This window comes from Oncorhynchus kisutch, linkage group LG8 (genome assembly GCF_002021735.2).
Source record: "Oncorhynchus kisutch isolate 150728-3 linkage group LG8, Okis_V2, whole genome shotgun sequence".
Classification (NCBI taxonomy): domain Eukaryota; kingdom Metazoa; phylum Chordata; class Actinopteri; order Salmoniformes; family Salmonidae; genus Oncorhynchus; species Oncorhynchus kisutch.
In genome coordinates this window covers 8,163,486-8,170,235 of record NC_034181.2, presented here as the reverse complement: position 1 = coordinate 8,170,235, position 6,750 = coordinate 8,163,486, and positions in this window count along the sequence as shown.

The window sequence follows — 6,750 nt, the reverse complement described above, 5'->3', positions numbered from 1 at the left end:
ATTCAACTCAATCATTACGGTCATGTCCAATTCAACTACATTTGCAACTGGTAACTTTAATTTTCCTCACGTTACTACACATTCTGACAAGAATTCAAATAAAACCCAATTCCATTCTAGACCAACGCCTCAATTTACAGCTAAATACAGGAGCACCGCTTTTGACAATAAATTAAAGTTACAGATTTAATGTAAAGATAATGTAAAACACTATAAAATATATATATATATTAAATGAATCCCGCTTATTTGCATATTATAAAATCTTACAAGAGACAAATGTATTTTTGTTGTTGTTGGAGAAATAAATTCAAAAAATAAAATTCCCAAAATAAATTCAAACAGTGCAGTTAGCTTCTGCCTCAGATGCTGAGCGCAAAGATGAGACCAATTTAATATCTAAGGAGGTGGAGAGAGTCTTACCAGAGGAAGAAGGTTTCTGACTTATGGATACTGGGTCCACAGCTTGCTTATATCTGGTTGAAAGTGCCAACCAAGCAAAAGTTAATTGTGGACCACTCTGTTTAAGGAAATGAATTGCATGAGAGACCTCTGTATGTCTATGTTTCATTAGCACCTTCCACATCCAGGAGCGCCACACTCCCATTACATAACTTTTTTTAATGCAATATTTGACTTCTGTATCGAATTTAACTGAATTTATGTAAATTAGAGATGTCTCCACTAATAATAATGATGCCAATATAAACTGTTTGATTTATCAAATTGATTCCAATGTTACTGCGCCTCAGCTACTGTAATGGAGTGAGTCCATTTTCCCCACTACCAATAAATCTTATATGACCTTATTATGTCCTTATTTAGGTACATTTTTGTGGCAATAATCATTATCAACAATTTTATATTTTTGACTTTTAAAAATATATATATATTTTGCTTGTAAAAACATCTGAACTGTCTCCTCACCTCATGCTTGTGACGGAGTTGTCCGTTATCTCGTGCTAAGTGTGATTTATCACCCTGGTGAAACCATAATAAAAATTTAAGAGCTATAACAGAGACCTTTACGCGTTCAACAGCTCATTAAACTGTTCCATCAAATGTGTAGTTATTTATCAGTAGGATCTAATGAAGATGTGTAGTTATTTATCAGTAGGATCTAATGAAGATGTGTAGTTATTTATCAGTAGGATCTAATGAAGATGTGTAGTTATTTATCAGTAGGATCTAATGAAGATGTGTAGTTATTTATCAGTAGGATCTAATGAAGATGTGTAGTTATTTATCAGTAGGATCTAATGAAGATGTGCAGTTATTTATCAGTAGGATCTAATGAAGATGTGTAGTTATTTATCAGTAGGATCTAATGAAGATGTGTAGTTATTTATCAGTAGGATCTAATGAAGATGTGTAGTTATTTATCAGTAGGATCTAATGAAGATGTGTAGTTATTTATCAGTAGGATCTAATGAAGATGTGTAGTTATTTATCAGTAGGATCTAATGAAGATGTGTAGGTATTTATCAGTAGGATCTAATGAAGATGTGTAGTTATTTATCAGTAGGATCTAATGAAGATGTGTAGTGATTTATCAGTAGGATCTAATGAAGATGTGTAGTGATTTATCAGTAGGATCTAATGAAGATGTGTAGTGATTTATCAGTAGGATCTAATGAAGATGTGTAGTTATTTATCAGTAGGATCTAATGAAGATGTGTAGTTATTTATCAGTAGGATCTAATGAAGATGTGTAGTTATTTATCAGTAGGATCTAATGAAGATGTGTAGTTATTTATCAGTAGGATCTAATGAAGATGTGTAGTTATTTATCAGTAGGATCTAATGAAGATGTGTAGTTATTTATCAGTAGGATCTAATGAAGATGTGTAGTTATTTATCAGTAGGATCTAATGAAGATGTGTAGTTATTTATCAGTAGGATCTAATGAAGATGTGTAGTTATTTATCAGTAGGATCTAATGAAGATGTGTAGTTATTTATCAGTAGGATCTAATGAAGATGTGTAGTTATTTATCAGTAGGATCTAATGAAGATGTGTAGTTATTTATCAGTAGGATCTAATGAAGATGTGTAGTTATTTATCAGTAGGATCTAATGAAGATGTGTAGTTATTTATCAGTAGGATCTAATGAAGATGTGTAGTTATTTATCAGTAGGATCTAATGAAGATGTGTAGTGATTTATCAGTAGGATCTAATGAAGATGTGTAGTGATTTATCAGTAGGATCTAATGAAGATGTGTAGTGATTTATCAGTAGGATCTAATGAAGATGTGTAGTGATTTATCAGTAGGATCTAATGAAGATGTGTAGTTATTTATCAGTAGGATCTAATGAAGATGTGTAGTGATTTATCAGTAGGATCTAATGAAGATGTGTAGTGATTTATCAGTAGGATCTAATGAAGATGTGTAGTTATTTATCAGTAGGATCTAATGAAGATGTGTAGTTATTTATCAGTAGGATCTAATGAAGATGTGTAGTTATTTATCAGTAGGATCTAATGAAGATGTGTAGTTATTTATCAGTAGGATCTAATGAAGATGTGTAGTTATTTATCAGTAGGATCTAATGAAGATGTGTAGTGATTTATCAGTAGGATCTAATGAAGATGTGTAGTTATTTATCAGTAGGATCTAATGAAGATGTGTAGTTATTTATCAGTAGGATCTAATGAAGATGTGTAGTTATTTATCAGTAGGATCTAATGAAGATGTGTAGTTATTTATCAGTAGGATCTAATGAAGATGCTGGAGATGCTTTTATTTGTCTCACATTTCAGTCGGCTAAAACGGTCCAGCAGGATTGTTACGATTTATATGACACCAGTACAGTAATTTCAGTAATCTTCTCCACTTAAAATGCTGACAGCGATATAGCTGTCTTAAACTTTTACTACACTCTGAAGTACACCGCTTATACAAGTTGGGCAGGAAGCTATGCTGACCATCTGGAAGGACCCCATCAACACCTTTTAATATCTTGGACTGTGCTCTCTTCTTCACTACAGCCAAGGTTTATTGTTTGGTATGTCTGCCAGCATTTCCACACAGCCTTATTCTGGCACCGATGTCACTGTTACTAGTCAGACGATATCTACTTGGCGTGATTGTGGCTGGAGAGAACATTCACACCATGCAGACTGAGTTGATGACATTTAAGTTATTTTAATGTGCCAAGATCTTGTGTGATATATGACATGTGTCTTTGTATTTGAGGGACATTTTTCTCTAAGCTTCAAACTTGCTCTGGGCAGAAGTTATCCTCAGGCAAATAGTAAGAACCATTACAGCTGTCACGTTCTGACCTTAGTTCCTTTGTTATGTCTTTGTTTTAGTATGGTCAGGGTGTGAGTTGGGTGGGTTGTCTATGTTCTTTTTTCTATAATTTGGGATTTTCTGTGTTTCGGCCTGGTATGGTTCTCAATCAGAGGCAGCTGTCAATCGTTGTCCTTGATTGAGAACCATACTTAGGTAGCCTGGTTGTCCCTGATTGAGAACCATACTTAGGTAGCCTGGTTGTCCCTGATTGAGAACCATACTTAGGTAGCCTGGTTGTCCCTGATTGAGAACCATACTTAGGTAGCCTGGTTGTCCCTGATTGAGAACCATACTTAGGTAGCCTGGTTGTCCCTGATTGAGAACCATACTTAGGTAGCCTGGTTGTCCCTGATTGAGAACCATACTTAGGTAGCCTGGTTGTCCCTGATTGAGAACCATACTTAGGTAGCCTGGTTGTCCCTGATTGAGAACCATACTTAGGTAGCCTGGTTGTCCCTGATTGAGAACCATACTTAGGTAGCCTGGTTGTCCCTGATTGAGAACCATACTTAGGTAGCCTGGTTGTCCCTGATTGAGAACCATACTTAGGTAGCCTGGTTGTCCCTGATTGAGAACCATACTTAGGTAGCCTGGTTGTCCCTGATTGAGAACCATACTTAGGTAGCCTGGTTGTCCCTGATTGAGAACCATACTTAGGTAGCCTGGTTGTCCCTGATTGAAAACCATACTTAGGTAGCCTGGTTGTCCCTGATTGAGAACCATACTTAGGTAGCCTGGTTGTCCCTGATTGAGAATCATACTTAAGGTAGCCTGGTTTCACTTTTGAGTTGTGGGTGTTTATTTTCTGTTCTGTGTTTTGTTGCACCGTTCAGGACTGTTCGTTTGTCGTGTATTGTTTTTGTTTCAGTATTCATTTTTTATTAAATTACAATGAATACTTACCACGCTGCACCTTGGTCCTCTCTTTCTCCCGACGACAACCATTACAACAGCCATTACTTAATATCAATAAGCAGTTGAGAAAACTGTCATTCTAAAACATCATTGTACATATGACATATTTTGGCTGGGCCTTGTGAGGATCAGACAGTACAATTGATCCAATACATAAGGATGCTTTAGATCCAATACATAAGGGTGCTTTAGACGGCTCAATCTGTGCTCACAAAGTAGACGTTATGTTTTTATCCACACGTTTTTCGGACTTCGTGACCCCATTTAACCCCAACATTTCTTAACGTTTTTAAATCATCATTGTAAAGCCCTAATTATGTTAAGTACATTTCTGAAGATGATTACTTAATTCCTGTGATTAAGTAATACATGTACATTTGTGTCTCCTTTTAAGGACAACCCTGTTACGTGAACTGAACTCTCGTTTTGGTGAAACTATTCCTTTTTAAATTATATTTTTCAAAAGAAATATTGAGCATCTAATAGTCAAATCACAGTGTAAAAGCAGGTGAGCTGGTTCTACTCTTTTTGGCCGTTTTGTTGTGGAAAACTGAGCTCTTCGAAGCACGTCAACCCTGTTACCCATAGATAGACAGGTTAGAAACGTTTTAACAATTTTGTGAAGCTTATATTCTAATTTTCACTCCCTGTTGCACACAACAAGCTTCCAATTCAAATCAAGTCTAAGTTTATTTGTCACGTGCGCCGAATACAACAGTGAAATGCTTACTCACAGGCTCTATCCTGTCACAAGGGGATTCCAGGCTGATTTAAAACTCAACCCCGACTACGATCAACCCTGTTACTTTAACGACACCTACTTTCTATAGTATTTTTGAACCCCTTGAGATGAGAGATGTTTTAATGAAGCCGAACGTCTTTATAACGGAATGTTAAAATGGAGGTGAAACTAATCGTTTTTATGCCCAAGTCACGTACCAAAAACGTACTCTGTTTGTGGAATGACCTTTTTATCACTACAGACAGGAGTTTGCCTGAGACACCCCAAGGCCTTGACTGACATCAGGACATGTAACATGATTCAATTCACTAAAATGTCACAGACAGTAGAAATCTAAATCTGGAAGTGAAATGTCACATGCTGTGGTATGGATGAACAAATTTACAGCGCTGTAAATCTATTACGGTGGCCAATGTCTACAATGTGGGGACCTTGTGGGCTACTATTAAGGTTAAAATAATGTGCCTCCCTGTTACTGGATCTCTCTATAGTTATAAGGTCTTCACTTTCTTTTACCAGCACGCAGTGTGAAGTCAACGGAAGGCTACATGTAATATTAATGTCATACATTTAACAAGGATAAACACTTGGATCAATCTGGGGATGTGTTTTTCAAATGGCAGAGTTTACGAGAAGTAGTCACGTGTTTTTACTCTCGTCTGTGACCTTCTCCATGGTCAATGGCCGTGTTCAGAAACTGGGTGTCAGAAATGCATGCAACCTAACATTGTTCGGGATTGTTTTATTGATCCTCCCTCGTAGAAAGGTCAAAGTATAAAACTACACGTGCTGTGAGCTGTTCTTAAAACTCGTATTTGATGATGACAGAGTTACAAGATGCATACCAAAACAACTGATGATTTACAAGGCCAATATGTCTGTGTTCTGAAACATGTGTGTCAGAAATACACCCAGCTGCACATAGCATTGATTTATTGCAGATCTGCTGATATAGGAGCCAGAGAATGTGACCGTATATGAGACAGACCTGATATGGACATTAAACAAACCAATGAAGTATCTGCTTCTTTTTGGACAGCTTTATTTCAAGACATTATACTGTAAAGACTAAACATTAAACTGTTATAGACTAAACATTATACTGTTATAGACTAAACATTATACTGTTATAGACTAAACATTATACTGTAAAGACTAAACATTGTATTATTATAGACTAAACATTATACTGTAAAGACTAAACATTAAACTGTTATAGACTAAACATTATACTGTTATAGACTAAACATTAAACTGTTATAGACTAAACATTATACTGTTATAGACTAAACATTATACTGTTATAGACTATACTGAGCAACTCCCAAGCGCTCACGATCTAAGACAAAGAATCCCCCCAAAAGATAACACAGATTGTAGTAAGACACAGTCACACACCCTCCCTTCAGCTGCAGCTGTTGGAACACAAGCGTCTCGGGGAGCAGGAGATTCGTTCTAGCCAAGCCTTTGGAAGAGTCAGGACAAGTGGCAGTCCAAACCGCTAGATTGGGCCTGATGCCGATAATCAATGTTTGAAAGTGAAACACACACCCAGTCGCACAATTGGAAGACTGATTAAAATCGTGGGAGTAATGGAAACCCACTAGGCACAAACTGGAGTCAATGTTGTTTCAACGTAATTTGCCAAGGTATCGTGACATGGAATCTACATGGAAAATGCATTGTATTTGAAAAAGGAATTAACTTGTTTTGAGGGTGAAATTTCAACCACAGAATTATGTCATTACGGTAACCAAATTTAACATAGACAAACCTGGTTATAAAATAGGTTG